Source organism: Dunckerocampus dactyliophorus, chromosome 3 (assembly GCF_027744805.1).
Source record: "Dunckerocampus dactyliophorus isolate RoL2022-P2 chromosome 3, RoL_Ddac_1.1, whole genome shotgun sequence".
Classification (NCBI taxonomy): domain Eukaryota; kingdom Metazoa; phylum Chordata; class Actinopteri; order Syngnathiformes; family Syngnathidae; genus Dunckerocampus; species Dunckerocampus dactyliophorus.
The window spans coordinates 14987903-15007392 of NC_072821.1; positions in this window are offsets into that span (position 1 = coordinate 14987903).

The following is a 19490-nucleotide window of genomic DNA, read 5'->3' on the forward strand; positions in this document are numbered from 1 at the left end:
AATTGAGTTTTAGCTTGGCGTGGGTTACGTCTGCAACAGTAGCCCGTGTTTTTGTTATGGATTTTTATTTGGTATTCTTGTGCCTGTTGTGAAATAGTTTAAACATGCAATAAAAGCTTGTTGTTCCGGCGATCAAGTCTGGTGTTTGTGTGTCCCACCAAACATTACAGTAACATTACTGACACCTAGTGACCAGTGAAGAATACGACCTATTATTCTCATTGTCTTTCAGTATGTCTTCTGAATGCCTCATATTTGTATTTTAGCCATTTTATACTTGAAAATGCTTAACTTAGGCAAAAAATGCTTACAATTTGCTTCGATATGCATATTTTTGACTAATAATAGGCCGTATTCAAGCACGAAACAGCATGATGTATTAATTCATGTATTTTTGGAAAAATGTGATAGAATGAAGCCGCAAAATTCAAACCATGATGTGGAGAGGGACAACTGAACTGTATCGACCCAACCATTCCACAGTATTGTTTTGCTCTAGAAAAGAAACAAAGGACAAGTTGTCTTATAGTCGAGGTCGAGAAATGTAAGTAAACCAGAAGTTGGCCCCAAATGAGTCAAAGCTTTTCCTCATGTCGAGATTAAGTTAGTTTTTTATTTAGTTTAAAAAATATTATTCCAAAAATGGGTCTTGAAGACAAGACTATGACATAGTGGTTAGCACATCAGCCTCCCAGTCAGGATATCCGAGTTCAAATCTCTGTTGCAACATCCTAACGTGTGGAGTTTGCATGTTCTCACCGTGCTTGCAAGGAGTTATTGCATATTAGGCAAATTCTTGAATCTAAATTGCCCATAGGTGTGAATATGAGTGTGGATGGTTCTTTGTCTGTTTGTCTGTTTGTTATTGACTGGTGATCAGTCCAAGGTGAACCCCACCTTTTGCCCAAAGTCAGCTGGGATAGGCTCTAGCTCACCCATGACCCTAACGAGGACAAGTGGTGTACTGTAGACAATGGATTTTGTTTTAAAAATATTTTTGTAAAAATGGGTCGTGACAAACAGGGGTTGTTATTATCGGGGTTGTCTTATATTGGGTGAATAGGGCACTCACACTCATTACTAGCATATTTTCAAGAGGGAACGTTGTCATCCTATTTGTTGTGTGCAACAAAAAGCATTACATATGACTCACATGATGTGGGGGCTTTTTCTGATAAATTCCCCAGAGTGACACAATCTGTGCCCTCGTCTTCATTAGGACATGACAACTGTGTATGTGTAAAAACTTTCAATCTGTCGCAATCATTTCTGACCATTCAAAACAGAGCCACAAGGTCTAATCACTTCTGACACCTCATTGCTGCAAACTCATCATCTCCTCTTATACCATCCTCATTATCTCCCTGACACTTTAGTCCACTACAGTAATTGTTACTTTTCCTGCCTGTTCACTTTGTACAATTAGAAGACGTTAAAAGGTGGGTAGGTTTTTAGACTTCTTCTTCATCAGACATCCTGTTGCCCTTCATTCTCTCATTCACTGGCTTTTGTCGATGAGCCACAACGTGGCGACTTACTATAGAGTCAGATCCTGCCCCTTTCTTTTATAAGCTGCTTCAAATATAAAGTCTTTCCAGGCAGCCGACATAGGGGGTCAGATGGAGGGGCATTCTTGTGTCTGGCAGTTGACACTTTCAAATGTTAATGGATGGGAGTGCCGAACAAAGTCGAAGTGGGTCTGAAAATGCTAATTGTCTCTAATTCATGTAAATAGGTTTCATAATGGGAGAATTAAGCATTCTAAATATGCAATTTGAGGCAATCAGTCCTTTCATTTGGGGGGGCGGCACAGGTGTAGTGGATTGGAATTCATCTTTCACACACGGTGGCTCATTTGTCATTTTGACCACTGGAAGAAAGGCCCTCCTGCTCTCATACAGTATGAACTGATGTTGGGGTTGGGGGCGTGCACTACAAAATATTTAATTGTGCTATTGAAGCAAAAGAAAATTGAAATCTGGTTAAAGAACCAGCCCTATTGCCAATAGTGTGTATGTGAAATAGGCCAGCACTCCTGATTCTGAAGGCCCTGGGCAGATTACATTGTTATGGCAACACATAGAAGCTGAAATCTGATGACAAATCTAACACACACATACAGTATACGAACTGGAAGCAGTGCGGTCAAAAGACACGCGACGAAATGAAGACTGCTGACAATAAATTAATACAACTTCATGGAGAAAATGCTAGAATTTAAGTTGCAAGTGTGGGTCAGTGCTTCTGATAGTGTTTAGGCCAGCAGAGAAGGCCTCGCTGGCCCTGACTAAACACCACTGGTATTTTGGTTTCCATAAAAAGCCACAAGAGCGAAGCAAAATACTAGAAATAGCTCTGAGTATGATGCAGTCCACTTCGACTATCCATTCATCCTTTTTCAACTGCTTATGCTGTTCAGGGTCGTGCAGAGGCTGGAGGATTCCAAACTACGATAACAAAATACACTCAGCACAGAACTCCAGCAAGGCCCAAATAAACAAAAGTGACATGTTTGTTGTACGTGTGTGTGGATTCATTTATTGGCAGGGCATACAGTACGTCACGACATTCCCTGACCCATGGACAATGTTCCCCCTAATTTTTCAAGTGTGTGAGCAAACACACAAACGACCTAGGAATTCCTTGGATCTCTGTGAGCGCCATCAGATGTGCACACTGTAGTATCACACCCGTCCAAAACCACGTGAGGTCGTCCAACTTCCATTCTGTCGTATCTTGCACATGTGTGAGTTCAAAAGGACAGCGAGGCGTATTTCACAATTATTTCTTTATTCTCAACCTCAGACAAGACAAGCCGTGGAACTCCTGTAGCAAACCCTTAGTTTATCATTTTATTTTCCATTTATGTTCTTGTTTTCCATTTATTTTGTTAATCATACACACTGTAAATACCTTATTTGACTTTCACTTTCTGTTTTGCAGCGGCCTGTTGTGGCACTATTTCATCCTGGAAATTTATTTGAAATCGATGCCATATTTGCAACACGCTGTTAATGAATTGATTGGCTGCGTAAGTAAGTAAATACGTACCAACAGGATCTTATCATTGGCGGGACAGTGTTCGTCACAGTGTTACATGTTGTTATCGCTTATTGTCGCCTGTCACCCACTGAGTTGCATTGCAAAATGGAACAGAATAAATTGTTATGTGTTTATTTTCTTTACCATTCAGGTTGGATTTTATTACGTGCGCTGCATGGATTTGCTGTGCGCTGAGAACGCAGGAGGGAAGCTTAGACGGAACATTGCCCATGGGCCTCCACAAAGTTTGATGGATTTTTTTTTCTTTTTTTGCCTAATCATGTTTATCAGACCGGACATAAACACACACAAACAAAAACATTACCTCCTTGAATGAGGTAAAACTGTGTCTTCTTGGCTGTCTTCTTGGCATGAGTTGGCTGAGAGGAGATGGAGGCCACCGGGGAAGCAGCTTCCGATACCATTGACGATGCCTGGCCTGCGTCATCTGCATCAGAGTGAGAGTGGGAGTGGGAGGGGGAGGCTGTGGGTGGTGATGGATCCCTCCGTCACTGCCCTGATACTTCTCGGCAGCGGTCTTCGAAATTTTCTTCGGCATGATGGTGATGTTGACACTGCGATGTCTAGCGAGGTTATCATTTGAGTCATCAAGTGGCAGTCTTTTTATAGGCTACGGCACATGATCGTCGGCTATACGCTGCCGCGCGGTTTGCATAAGTTAGACTGGCGTTGGGCATAAGTTGTGAACGCCGGCAACTACGCATTCGTTGGTATAAGTTGTCTATAAGTTATAGAAACGTTCTATATAAGTTACTAATACGTCATGTATACGTCGAACTCGTTATGAATACGCTATGTATACGCCCAAAATTGAAAAAAAACGTCGACAGTTCAACGTATGCCATCAAAATGATCACGTCGGGCATGCGCCGGCTAAATCGTCGAGGTGTGACAGGGCCTTTACAGTCCACTTTCACTGGAACCAAGAGGGCCAATGCCCAACCAGATGCAGCAGAGGGAGCTGCATCTATAGGACAGGAATGGATCATTGTGGCTCAACGTGAGGCCGGAGAGTGCTGTGTGCTCACCTTCGCGGAGGCCTGGCTGGACGGAGGATATACCGGACTTGGCGGTTATTGGGGACATTTGCCGCTTGGCGGGGAGGTTGGATTTCAGCGTCTTGTGGACTGTTCTCCCCGAATCTTACCAGCATGTAGGCTTTCCCACGAGGGCAAATAGCGTCCTGGACCAAGTCTACAGCAACATGAAAGGTGCTTTGAAGGCTGTTCCAAGACCCCATTTTGGAAAAGCTAATGTCTCTTCTGTTGTTGTTGCTTAATTGATTGGTATATATGTTTCTTATGTTCCTATTCATTTTCTTGTGTTTTTCTTTTTCTTTTTTGGGAGAATGAACAGAACAAGAATTTCATTGCATAGCAGAACTACCAGTTTTACTGTGCATATGACAATAAAACTCTTGAAAACTCAAAAACTTGATTGTAACCTTGTACATCTTGGTATTTCAATCAAATACCGATTGACACATTTCAGATTGCGCACCATTGGTGGAGGTCTGCGCTCTCCTGCGTCTTCCCTTGCAAAGGCAGAAAGGTTGTGGCCAGAGCTTTTATTTCACTCTAACGATGGCAGTGTAGTATCATGTTTTGGTTCATTAAAAAGAGAAGAGCAGTCTTACCTTCCTGAGTGTGACATGAGGAGCAACCAAGCAGACATTTCAGACCACTATTATTGTGATCATTTCAAGCAGACAATAACGCAGGAGGTCATGTTTGAGCTTGTAATAACATGGTGTAGCAGCATCACCACAGACCGGGGACTGTGTGCCTTTGAGGTGTAAATAGCCATCGCCGTGCAGAGAAGAGGAGGCAGCACTGCTTAATGAACCAGACAAGAAAAAACCTTGTTTAAAAGGACAAATCAGATCAGAAGATTTCAAACCCATTAGCTGCTACTCACAGGGAATGATAATAATGATAAAGGATGGTCAGGCCTTTTGATTCGGGAGTAGCAAAGTGTGTTGTCTTGGGAAAAAATCTTTTCCTGGAGGAGAATCAAAGAGCAGTTCATTTTCACGCTGACCTTCAGGGCTCAAGGCGGCCAGACAAGGGCACAAACAGATTGAGAATTAATTGGTGCAATTAACATTTTGTGATTATAAGGACTTGAGATCAATATCCTATGCAAATGGTAGTATTGATGTGCAGCAGAAACCTTGTTAATTGTGTTTGGCGAACAAACAGGCCCCCGCGACACTATTCCATTATGGAACAGCGTGCACAGAGAGCTCCAAGCTGCTGTCCACTTTAGATGCATGAGGACAAGCAGCCATCCCAAACTCAAGACTCTTAAAGAAAGTTTCACAGTTTGATTATCGCTGTCTTTGGCCCCTTTATTGGCTCTTTGAAGAAGCCTTTAGAGGGTGGATGAAGATTCCTCAGTGTTGCTGTGATCACAACGCTCATGTCAGGCCACAGAAGATTACACAAGTGGTCCTCTGCCTCTTTTCTCTGACCGTTTGTAACAGTGAGCATGTGAGGAAGAATCAAAACGCTCTCTGCTGACAGCCATTGAAATGAATTAGTTTCAGCTTTATTGCTGCGGACTGGATTTTCCACTCTCGTTATTAAACTGCGTTAAAAATGCACTTTCATTTCAGATAAGTACCAGTAATCCTGTTTGCAAAGCGCAGCAGATGAAGTTAAATATAATTTAAGCAGAAACGGAAACGACTGGAACAATGTCATCACTGAAAGTGAGATTGAAGTGATGCTATTCTTAATCATTATTATTATTTCCATTCCGGCTGGTGCAAAAGGATGCGACTGATGGTGGCAGCAGCACTTAGCAGAAGGTGGGGAAAGTAGAGAATAACGCTGCATATATTAACGATCAGAGCCAACAAATCCATGCTCACTAGTGACCGTCTCACATTTTCTTTCTGTGACAATTGGCTGCCAGGTTCTTGCACTGCCTACGTCCTATGGCCTTGGAAAAAAAAATGCAACACACAGAGCTGGCAACATACAAAAAGCTCAAAGCCAGTGTTAATTAGCTCATTTTATGGGCCAAAAGAACAGTTAGCACAGTCTTTTATTTGCTGCAATGCCTGCTGTGGTGCTGGTCATGTAATGATGCGACGCTGTGTCGGCCTTACCTGTGTTTACCTGCTTTGGAATCAAGTCATATATGCTAAAGAATGCCACGCCACCAAACAGCATTTAAAACCGAGGTTCTCAAGAGTAAGATTACATGTTGTCTAATGAAATGTTACAATTGAAATCACATTAGCCATTTGGTCGCATGCTAATTACACTAATTCCTTTCAAATTGGGGCTGTGTTTCTTTCAGCATTAGCCTTTATTCCCCTGGTAATGAAGTAGGCATATTAACTAGGGAACACCAGGGGGAGGAATATGCAGAAATGGAATTATGTTTGCAGTGCTGGAACTGCACTACATCATATTGTTTTTAATAAGTTGCCCCTTTGATGTGGATACATATGAGCAAAATATTAGGCACTTCTTGGTAGGATCCAGTGCAATTTTACATTACTAAAAATTATAACAACCACAATAATAAACATATTGTTGAATAAATACCTCTCTGTCTCTTTGTCAGCAGATATAGAAATATAAACTTTTGATGCTATTGCAAGAGATTTGCCCTCTGCGATTGGCTGGCGACCAGTCCGTGTCTCTCTCTCCCGAAGTTATAAAAGATAATACTATGATAATATGAAAGGAACACAATTCAACTTAAAAAAAATCAAGTATTATTCAAATAAAGTTGTAGTATTATGAAAAAAAACTAACTTTTATGAGAATAAGAGTCAGCATATTACAAGAAAAGAGTTGGAATTTTCTACTTAAGGCAGGGGAGTCCAAACTTTTTCCAGTGAAGGCCGCTTACTGAAAAATAAAAGGATGCAAGGGCTACTTTATATTTTGTAAAGCAGCACATGTAGATGTGCTAAGAAGTTATTTATATAAATATATATACATATATATTCAGCTTTGTGATATACTGTAGGTGAAAAGTATGTATGAACTTCGGTCTTTGTTTCCCATTTTTGCTGTTTTTTCCCCACCAAATAGTTCAACTTTCGTCTGGTAATATTATGAATGAATTTCAATAATATTTTGACTTTATTCCCACAATATTATACAAGTTTTCCCCAACCTAATTTTTCAAAAATTACAACTTTATTTATTTATTTTTTTTAATAATATTACTTAAAAAAAAAACATTGATGAAACATGACATTCACACTGCATGTAGTCAACCATGGCATGCCGAGATGGAGTGGAAAACAAGGTTCTCCTCTAATTCCGTGTGGAAGTGGTAAGTTTTTGGCTTCTTACTTGTCCTTCTTCCCCACTCCGTTTGAAAGACTCAAGTTTAGAATAAGGAAATTGGAGGGGCTAACTAGTTAGCTCTGTAGGCGGCCATCTCTCATGTCGCTGTAGTGGCCTGTAGCCTGCGCAATGTATTGTAAACAAAGAATAATAAGAGTGTAAAGGTGACTATAAGGGTGTTATTTCTTGTCTACAGGGCTCTAATGTTAAAAAACATATTTAGAAAATCAGAAACAGGTTTTCTATGCTACAAAAATATTCTGTTTATTAATGTTGAAATTACTTTTTGGAATTCACTTATCGTGGCTGGGTCTGGAACCAATTAACCGTGATAAACGAGGGATGACAGTATTTCAACTTTCTTCTTGTAAACTTTCTGCTTGGAATATGACTTTATTCCCATAATGTAACTTTTTCTCAGCCTAATTTTCCAAAAATTACAATTACAATTTTTGGTTTGTTTCTCATAATATTACGACAAATATTTCAACTTCATGCTACTTAGCATATAGCTTCATGCTATTTTCCCTCATAATATTACAATGTTACGTATACTTAATTCAAAATTACAACTTTTTCTCTTAATATTTTGATTTTTGATTTTAATATTTATTCTTGGAAATTTACTGCCGATTTGTCCATTTGCTGTTGTCGTTTTGTTTAGTTTTGTTCAATTATATTTTTAGAAATGGCAATTGGCCCTCGGAACCTACTTTAGTGTTACGACACAGGGGAACATAATTAAGGAGGACACAGGAGGCGGGAAAAGCAAGTCACCAAAGTTTAATATATAAATTAAAGAAATGAAATGAAAACCCCCTCCTGTGCCCAATAAAAAGTCCTTATACGCCAGCCCAAACAAACAAAAGGATGGTGAGGTGAACAGCAGTGGTGGAACCAGGAATTTTTCATTGTTTAGATGGCCAGTGGGGTGGCCGGAGAGTGACCACCACTGGCCACACCGTAGCCCTGCCACTGGTGAACAGGCCAACCCGATACGGGGCTGTCGTCCTGTCACCTCGCTGCTACACATAAACAAGAAAGAAGACACAACTAAACCCCCTAAACAAAATCAAAACCCAAAACGGGACAGCCGGTCACACCAGGACAAACAAACTACAAACTAAAACCTGATAAAAACACACAACTCAGCCTGCTGCTCAGCGTTATGCCAGCACCCGGCATGAAGCAGCTGAGTGGCCCTGGAGCATGACGAAGTGGGAACGAACCTGCTGCAGACGAAGGCAGAGCGCAGAGAGTGGAAGGGGGGGAGCGGAGCAGAGCAGAGAACACCTGCACTTATTTATAAGCTCCAAAAAGGGTGGGCCCAATCAGATACTTCTTGCAAAAACCAAACAAAAAGATCAAGCACAACAAAAACAGTACTCAAATGTAACATTTGGACACCCCTGATTTAAGTCTCAAGGCTAAGTTTCATGAACTTGTTGCATTTGTAGAGATTTTCACACTCGGGCGTTTAGAAGACAGTTTACTGTCATAATATTACAACTTTATTCTAATGATATTATATTTTCTTGATATTATGACACCATTTGAATATTCAAGACGAAAACTAACCTCTGCAGTTATGCCAAATCCCACACCCAAACGAGATTAATGTCATCAAAACAGAGGCAAGACAGAATAAAACTGCAAACACATACTGATGGAAATAAACTCGCCAAAGGTGCCTCATGAAGCGGAACCCTAAACCTGGCAGCAGAAGTGCCTACGTACGTTGTGGAGCGCAGGTGAAAAATACACAATGGCGTAGCAGTTTTCGACGTGGTTTAAAAAGACCTTGTCAAGACTGATGTCTTTCCCATCGCTATGGTTAATAGTGAGGGAACTCTGCTGAAATTAGAATCCACTTTTTTCTAAATGTGCCACCTGTGAATCGAGGACGTCTGAGGGGGGGAAAAATGGAAAGGTACATGTCATTTCTATAGGTGGCCAACCCAACCCAGGAAAGGAGAACAGCCAATCTGCGAGACGTAATAGATATGTCAAGAATTGCTAAATCATAGCTGTCCCACCCAGACAGACAACAAAGCCCAACGTAATGTCATTCTGGAGGGTACAAAGAGGCAAATCAAGAGAGAAACTGTACAGATGAATAAATAATTTAAATTTAGTGACCCAAAATGGAGATTTTTTTTATTTCCTTTCCTTTGAACTGTTCTTTCTTTATTATTACCTTATTTGGCATCTCTGTCCGGCTGCGTTATGGAAATGAAGTAATACTCCTTTGCTTAACAATAACACACTGACTTTGAATCCGCTTACTTAAGGTTTGATTGCTTCTTGACGCTGGTTTTAAATGAATTGTGTTGAGGAGTGATAAAGAGCTTATTGCCAGGAATAAAAGCCCAGAGCAATGAAGAAAAGCTACACATGGAGTGGCTAGGCGATACAGGCTATTACGGTGAGGGAATGGTGTCCTTGACTGCCAGGACGGCTTAGAATTTTATTTCATCTTGTTTTGCTGGCTGGCTGACAATGATGCGTGACTCTGGCACCGGAGGAAGAGGGCGAGAACGGGCACCATTTGAGATCACATGCACATATTTTGTGTGGAACTGTGTGAAGTCACTGAATTCATGGATTGGGTGACTATAACGACTGTACGTCCAGCTGCAGTTGTCTTTTGGAGATGGTTATTTTGTGTTACGTTCATGTTTTCTTATTATCCACTCTGAGGGTGACCAGATTTTGATTACCAAAAAACCAGCACACTCGGTTCAGAGTGTTTTATTCAAAGATGGCGTATAATTTCTATACATTTAACGGATGCCTCCTCTGTATGGATATAAAACTATTATAAAATACTATTACAAACTCCAAAGGAAGAACTTTAAAAACACGGCACAAAGAGGATTCTGAAAACAGAATGACACAGAAGCCCGAGGTCAAATGCTTGTTAAGTTTTGGAATGTAACCAATATTTTCGTAAATAAATGTGCCCTTGCAAGAATTTGGGAATTTGAGCTGGCAATGTGCACGACGTTCCCAATTATCAACTCGACATCAACTTGGCAAGTGTCAGAGGATTTGACTTCATGCATATGTTTTGCTTTTTCTTTGGCTTTTTGCAGCTTTCAGGCAAAACTGATTCAAAAAGCTGCCCACACGGATCACGTCACATGCAGCATTAATGCCGCTCAATTTAATGGCCCAATGAAAAACAGTGAAAACCAGGACATTTTCATCACTTTCTAAAAAAGACCCAGGGTGGCTAGGACAGGATGTGAAAACAGGACATGTCCTGAGAAAACAGGACGCTTGGTCACCCTATCCAAAGTGCTCTGCACAATGGATTGAGATTGTCTAATACAGGTCTCCAACATGCCACCTGCGAGCTACCAGTCGCTTGTAATCCCTTGACAAGGCAAATTTAAATAGTTGCTCTGTCAACCAACTTCCATGTACAGTAATCCGTCGTTTCCATCCATCCATTTTCGTACGCTTATCCGGGTCTGGGTTGCAGGGGCAGCAGTCTCAGTAGGGAAGCCCAAACTTCCCGATGTCCGGCCACCTCTTGTAGCTCTGGGGCCTCCGCCCATCTGGGCATGCCCGGAACACCTCACGAGGGAGGCATCCAGACTAGATGCCCGAACCACCTCAACTGGCTCCTCTCAATCTGAAGCAGTGGCTCTACTCTGAGCTCCTCCCGGATGACCAAGCTCCTCACCTTATCCTTAATCCATAGTTTATTAATTAAGTTAATTGGTTCCAGATCCGACCGTGATATGTACATTTCCGCGAAGTAGGATTCCTTATTTATAAATGGAATATCTTTGTAGTTAGAGCATATAAAACCTATTTCGAAACTTCTATATATGATTTTTAACATTATTAAAGTCCTTTGGACATAAACTAACACCCCTATAGTCACCTTTACACTCGTATTACCCAATATAGTAGATATAATGGAGTACATGAGCCATTTAAAATATAAGTAAGACCCGTGTGTGTTGTTATAAATGTGTTCCCTAGAGCAGTGGTCCCCAACCTTTTTTGACCCACGGACTGGCTTGTGTTCCCACAAATCTCCCGCGGACCGGGGGAGGGGGTTTCGTACATTATAGCGATCTAATTTATCTTATTTATGATGTATTGTGTAAAAGGAAGACATGAATAACATCAAATTAAAAGCACAAAATGAATGCCGACCCACCCTCCACCTGTTCAAGTTCCAGCCAAGTTTTTCCAGAGAGATTATTACATCGCTGTTTGACGTGTGTGGTTACACGCTAGCATGAATTAACTTGAGACAAATGTGCACATTAGCACTCAATAAGTCATCAAAACTTACCTTTATGCATTCCCACATAGTATCAGCATTTGAGACCAAATATGAGGTGAAAGAAAAATGGTAAAAATACAGTAGTAGTCTATCTGTGCGGCATGAGAGAAAGTTAGCACACGCACAATGGACATGCGTCAAGTGAGACGGATGTAACAGAGAGAATCCGGCCACTTTTCAAAATAAAACATAATGGAAATGATTTTTTCTTTCTGTGCGGCCCGGTATCAAATGACCCACAGCCCGGTACCAACCCTGGTATTCTAAAAAACCCTAAGAATACTACATATGACTTGTCTTTCAATATTTTTTTACAGTGATCATTTTTTTGTTATTTTTTTTTAAACCGAGACAGAATGAGGGAGCAACACTGCGACGATACTAAATATTATTCACAGCGTCTTTGAATGCTTCTTCTCAATACATTAAATGTATATTTAAGTACTTTTAGTCATTTTTATGCTTCCATCCATCCATTTTCTAGACCGCTTCTTCCTCATTAGGGTCGCGGGGGTATGCTGGAGCCTATCCCAGCTGACTTCGGGCGACAGGCGGGGTACACCCTGGACTGGTCGCCAGCCAATCACAGGGCACATATAGACAAACAACCATTCACACTCAGATTCATACCTATGGACAATTTAGAGTCACCAATTAACCTAACATGCATGTTTTTGGAATGTGGGAGGAAGCCGGAGTACCCGGAGAAAACCCACGCACACACGGGGAGAACATGCAAACTCCACACAGAAATGCCCAGGGGAGAATCGAACCCAGGTCTTCCCGATCTCCAAGCTGTTACTGTGTTGGCCAACGTGCTAACCACTAGTCCACCGTGCGGCCCCATTTTTATGCTTGAAAATGCTTAATTTCGGCAAAAAATATGTAAAATTTGGTTCAACATGTGTATGTTTTGCCTAGTAGGGCGTATTCAACCACGAAACAGCATAATTTATTAATTGATATATTTTGGAAAAAATGTGATAGAGTGAAGTATTTTATTGTATTTGTACTTTATTTATCCCACAGCGGGGAAATTCACTTGTTACAGCAGCAAGCAAGATACGCAAGTAAAGAGTACAGTGTAAAGAATGCATAGTGACTACAACATGGTTCAGGTGGTGCAGGTGTTGTAGAGCCTGACAGCGGTCGGTATGAAGGACCTGCGGAACCTCTCCTTCTTACACCGTGGGTGTAACAGTCTGCTGCTGAAGGAGCTGCTAAGGGAACCCACAGTGTCATGTAGGGGTGAGAGGTGTTGTCCATGATGGATGTCAGCTTAGCCAACATCCTTCTCTCCCCCACTTCCTCCACGGAGTCCAGAGGACCGTCCAAGACAGAGCTCGCTCTCCTGATCAGCCTATTTATCCTGCTCCTGTCCCTGTCCGTGCTGCCCCCTCTCCAGCAGCCCACAGCATAGAAGATGGCTGAGGCCACCACAGAGTCATAAAAGATCCGTAAGAGAGTCTTGCACACACCAAAGGACCTCAGTCTCCTCAGCAGGTGGAGGCGACTCTGGCCCTTCTTGTAGAGGGCATGGGTGTTGACGGACCAGTCCAGTTTGTTGTTAAGGTGAACACCCAGGAATTTGTAGCTGAAGCCGCGAAATTCAAACCACAAAGTGGCGAGGGATGCCCTGCCCCCGAATTCTTACACTAAATGACAATCACACTGTTGTGCTGCTGTCAAGCTTGATGAGTCAGTGGTGATGTGGAGATGTGCAGCATCTCACATCCGTACCCTGCGGCAGGTACCCATTCCAGTAAGAGGCAGAAAACTTAATATTTTCATGAAGAGTGGGAGACAGAGTTTTGTTTCACGAATGTACGTGACAAGTGCATGCGCGTGTGTGTGTCTGATCCGCGGTGTCAGTTGGTAAAGATGTAATATGGAATGCTGTTTTACCAAGGTCCACAGCAACTTTTCACTGGACTTGCCTGAGCGTAGTCTATGACATGAGAAGATAAAGATGCTGAAATCAGCGTTTCAAAGTCAACAGTCTCTGTTCACCAAACCTATGAAGAAGACCAATGCAGCCACAAGGCCTAGTTTAAAGTGGCGAACATCTCAACGAAACAAGAAACCCTTCAGAAATGGCGCAATTGTAAAGAAAATGCTAACCACGGTGGCCCAAATGTTATTCAGTAACCACAAAAGGAAGACATTAATTTTGTCTACTCTTGCTGAGGTACAAGTTGATGCAAATACCGTAACAAGAAGAGTGTTTGCGCTGTCTACTGACATGGTAAAACAGCTGGAATTGGACATGACCAGATGCAAAGGGTTTTCATTTGGTTTTCAAAGGGTGTGATAAGTCTCTTGACTCCAGCAATACAGTGCAACTAGCTGTTTTCATTTAGATGGTGCTTAACGACCAACCAAAGAGCTGATTTTTACCTTATTTCCACTGAAAACTACAACCAGGGGAGTTGATACTTGCAGTTGAAGACTACTTTGTGTAAAATAACAGATCTGTATAGAAAAGTTGGTGTCCGTGACAACAGACGGAGCACCTGCTATGACGGGTCATCACTCGGGATTTATTACGCACTGCAAAGTAGACCCAGACTTTCCTAATTTTCTGAACTATCATTGCATCATTCATCAACAGACTACATGCGCAAAAGTTATGGAAATGACCATGTCATTGTGCCTGTTGTTAACATCGTCAACTCCATTTGGTCAATGGCAAAGCAACACCAGTTCAATCCGTTCCTGGTGGAATGCTCTGCAGAGTGTGGGTATCTCCTCCTCCACACTGAAATAAAGACTTTTATGGAAAAGAAGGTGGAGGGTATGACAGTATTTTCGGATGCAGAGTGGCTACTTGATCTTGCTTCTATGATTGATTTAACCACCTGAAGCTATAGTTACAAGGCAAAAAGAAAAACATATCTGATATGATTCAGTGCAAACTGTCATTGTACATTCAACAAGTGAAGAACAAAAGTTTTCAGCACTTCCCATCTTCCTCAAAGATGTTGGAAAGTCACACAGGTGCAACTAGTGTTTTAAATGTTGTTTTAAAAGTATTGTGACCTCAAGGCTTGGAGAGGAATTTGTTGGACGACACATTCAGTGACTGAAAAACCCTGTGAGACAATTATGGCCACCCCCTTCATGGATGTGGACGTAAGTGAGATTTCAGGACAGTTGGCTGAACGTTTCTGTGTAGAAATGGAAACTGAGGTTACAAACCTTCAACATAATGGGCAACTTAATTCTCAACAGGAGTCTTAGCATTTCTGGAGCTTAGTAGAGCCAGATAAAGGTTAAGAATCTTCACTAAGCAGTTCTGGAAAATGTCTGCTTTGTTTGGGTCTAAGTCAGTCTTTTCTGACATGAATGTAATGTAATCAAAGTTCAGAACAACGTGTGAAGTGAACGGTCACATGTTGACAGATAACAAAATGCCAAGTGAATAAGTAACAACATCTGTGCATCATTGCATTATAGACACAATCACACCTTATCACATACACGAGTGGGGCGGGCTGGATTGGGTGCCTCGTGCACCTCGGCGCCTGCCCGCCAGGGTTGGCGGTGTGGCCGGGGGCCTGGCCGTCGCGGTGGCTCGCCCGGGGCGGCCTGGCCTGTGGGGTGCCCTTGTCTGGTTCGCCTGCCCTTCCCTGGGGTGGCCCTCTGGGACCTGTTAATGCCGGGGCTTGTGCCGGGGGGGGCGGCTTGCGGTGCTTCCCCTGGACTGACACGTGCTGCGGGCGCCTCTGCGCTCTTGGGGCGGGTTCGGCGGTCTCCGGGGGCTGGTGCTGCGGGTGGCCCGTGTGCCGCCGCGGCAGCTGGTGGTTGCTGCGCTGTGGCGGCTGCTGGGGCGCCGGGCCAGCTGGTGGGTTGGGGCTTGGTCATGCTTGCGGGTACTGTGGGCCTGGGTGGCGGGGTGGGGGTAGGGGGAGGGTGCCCTGGGGCCGGGCCCGCTGGGGGGGTTGTGCTCTGCCGGGCGCTTGGGCGTTTGTCGCCGTTGCGCTTTGTGCTCTGCCGGGCCGCTGTCTGTGTCCTCGCCTCCCCCGGTCTGTCTGTGGGCTTGTCGGGGGTGGGGCTCCGGTACGCGAGTGGTGCGCTGTCGGCTCTGGTGGCATGTGGCTGGTGTGGCTTCTGGTGGTTTGTGGGGGCCGTCGGCTGATCTGCTGCTGGTCTCGCCTTCTCGGCTCTGGTGCTTGGCCTCCCTGCGGCTTGGGGTGTGGTGCTCCCGCTCCCTCTTCGGGGTTTGCTGGTCCGCGGGTGTCGGTTGGCGCTGTGTGGTGGTTCGCCTGGATGCTCGCCCGTTTTCCCGCCTGCCTGCTCAGTTTCCCGCTTTCCTCCTCGCTGGCTCCCCTGTCTGCCTTGCTGGTGGCGTCCTACCGTTGGGAGGGTGTGGCCTGGTGTCTTCCTGCTCCCCGGCGGTCCGCGCTCTCCGCGCCTGGGTTCTGGATCGTATGTCTGGGTCCCCGGGGTCCCCGGCTCCGCTGCTCCTAGGGTTACCAACGGGGGATAGGGTGGGGCTTCCGGGTGTCGGGCAGTCGACCACTGTGTGTGCGTGCGTGCGTGTGCGTGTGCGTGTGTGTACGCGCTTGAGTGCGTAGGAGTGTGTATGTGCGTGCGCGTAGGGGTGTGTATGTGCGTAGGAGTGTGTATGTGCGTGCGTGTGGGTGCGTAGGAGTGTGTATGTGCGTGCGTGTGTGTACTTTTATTTATTTATTTATTTATTTTTGTTATTTATTTTTGGGGGGGGGGCATACAGGGGTTTGCTCCGTGGGGTCGGGTGCTGGGTGATACATCTCTGCCGCCCGTGCCTCCGCCGGGTGGGTGGAGGGTGTGCCTCCTGCATCCCTTGGTGGGGCGGCCCTGTGTGGGGGGTCGGGCGGGGGTTGGCCCGGGGCGGGCCGGGCTCCGCTCCCTGGGGGTGGGGGTGGCGGTGGGCGGGATCTGGCGCTTCTGGCGCGGGCGGGCTTCTTTCCGGTTGTGGAGGCGTCTCTGGGCCTGCCGGTTTGTGGCCCCCGCTACCCGTCTGCCTTCGTGGGGTGTGATCTCTCGCTGGTCTCAGGGGTTGGCAGTCCTCCGGCCCGCCGGTGCCCTGTCCTTGGCTGGGATTACCTCTCTTCCCCTTGCTGGTCTTCCTGGGGGGGGGGCTCTCTGGGCTGGCTCTTGGGGTGCTGATCTTTGTGCTGCCTGCCCCTGTAGGCCTGGTGGCCTTCTGGCGGCCGGGGCCCGGCCTGGCTATTTGGGGCGGGGCTCTCTGGGAGGTGGAAGGCGGCCCCTTTCCTTTCATGCATTCTCAGTGACAATTACACGCCCACACATTCTTGCACCTTTATATATATGAAGTCTTCCTCACATACAAAGATACCTGTACATATGCACACTCACAGTACATACGTACTTCCCCACATTACTCACTGAGTTATCCAGGGTGTTATTATGTTGTTGGTTTTATTACAGCGACGGTGATATCAGCAGTATGACTATAGTTTTTTTTTTTTGTTTTTTTTTTACAATGATGTGCATTACAGTAATTTTCATTCTGTTCACTATCATGGATAATCATTTCATTACTACAATTATGTGTGACTGTTTCAATGCAGTATTATAGTAAGTAACAACATCTGTGCAGAGCAATCCCCATTTACCACGGTTAACTGGTTAGAGACTCGACCATGATAAGTGAATTTCCGTATTTATAAATTGAATATTTTCATAGTTAGACAATAGAAAACCTGTTCTACTTCCTGCTTCTGTCGAGTGCAGACTTGCCGCTGCTTGCTCCTACTTGCTCCTGCTGCTTATTGCTTTATTCACTTTGAAATCATTCTACGTTTTTTCACAACTTTTGGAGATGAAGTGAACCAAGACTTTTTGAATCATTTTTTTTGTTTTCCAACATATCTGACCGGCCAATGACTACAACTTTCTCAACATGCCCGGAGGAGTCATCCAAACAAAGTCTTCTTACAGTATGTAAACTGTCGGATATATCGGCAAGATTTTTGTCCGCTACAAGCAAGGATTTTTGCTTTGTAAAACGAAAAAGGACTTCATGAATCATTCCCAGTGGTATGATGTCTCCATTTACCTTCAAAGGAAAGGTTGAAAAAACTGTTACATACAGCCTAAACGATAAAGACACTTATAATAAACTTGGATGCTAAGCTGAAGCCAAGTCATCATCTATGGAGATTTCATATCACCTGAAATAAAGCTAACAGATTTTTACCACTGTCAGGGCCAAATGTGACTGTGTATAACAAACAGAGAAAAACTATACAAGACAGTGAATAACAGTCACCATGCAGTCAGCACAAAGCGGCAGACAGAAAATCTGTGCTAAGTGTCAAGGTCGAAGATACTCTGGTGCTTGGAGACAGAGTCATATCTAACATAAACATAAACAGAATAGCTACTTCCAGTTATCCAAGTGCCACTGTTTCTGACATAATAAAACTCATACCTGAGGAACTGGCAAAACACCAGGGGGTGAAACTGATTGTTGAAACTGTGGGTGCAGTGGATGTCAGAAAGCAACAGTCTGAAGCCATAAAAAATACTTTAATGAACTATTTGAGAGTCCTGATAAAGTAGCAATACCAACGTTCTTCAGTGGACCTCTTCTAAACATTGACAAGAGGATGAACAAATTCAGGCAGCTGCTTCAGCTGAACATATGGCTGTCCAAAGCCTGTGTGTCCGGAGGATTGCTCGTCATTTGAAAAGAGAGAATCTGTTTAAAGGAAAAAGCACACACCCTAACAGAGGTGGCGTCACACGACTGACATATAACCTCCTCCACGCTTTGAGGCATCACAATGGGACTGGACCAGATCCTGTGCTGCCACCGAGAGACAAGAAGAAGAGCAAGAAAAAACTCGAGTCTCGCCATCCAAGGACCAAGCAAAGGACTCAGCCACAGCAACCACAGCCACACCTCCAGAATCCAGAACTCAGGTTTCAATGCAGCAGCTCCACCCTCACCATCACCACAGGCCTGGGACCCACCTGCTCCATCAACACCCTACACCGAGATGCTTGACTACTGTTCCTGTCCTCCACCATCACCCATGTGATTTCCTGTCCCGAAGGGTTCTCCCTTAAAACAATAACGACTGTCAAACCACATTGATTAGTTAAGAGACGAGTTAGACTGTCTGATGAAAGCAATCTAATCCACATCCCTTGCAAGAATGCAGCACCGAGTTCAACTCTAGCTGATCTTAAACATGCTCTACTCAATGTCAGATCTTTTAGGAGCAAATCATGTTTACTTAATCATTTTATTTCCTTTTGCAATCTTGATGTTATGTTTTTAACTGAGACATGGCTTGACAAAAGATTGCAAGAGAAGCTCAGCTTCCCCTAAAATGTCCCACCCCAAAAAAGTGATGAAATATGTCCTGTGTGTACATTTCAATGACTAAATATGCTCTAAAATACCTTCATCTTTTGTTCAGAATCAGCTACTTATCACAGGTAACTTCTCATTCATCCCCGCAGCGCCTCAGCGTTTTTACAGAGTGGGACGCTCAGAGAGTGGGTTGTTCCACTGCGCGAAACTGGACGGTCATTGGATAAATGCTGGGCTTATTCCCGCCTACACATTTGTGATGTAGGCCGCAAAAAAATGAGCTTCCCCTCCTTGAATAGCCAGCAGCCGCCACTGGTCCTGATTGAGTCTAGTCCTTCTCAACTTAACTTTGAATCTCAAACACGACAAAACCAGAGGAGTGGGGGTGTTTGTGCCATATTCAGGGACAATATACTCACCCAAAACTTGTCATCTGGGCTTTTTTCTTCTTTAGAGTGTGTGTCATTCAAAATGG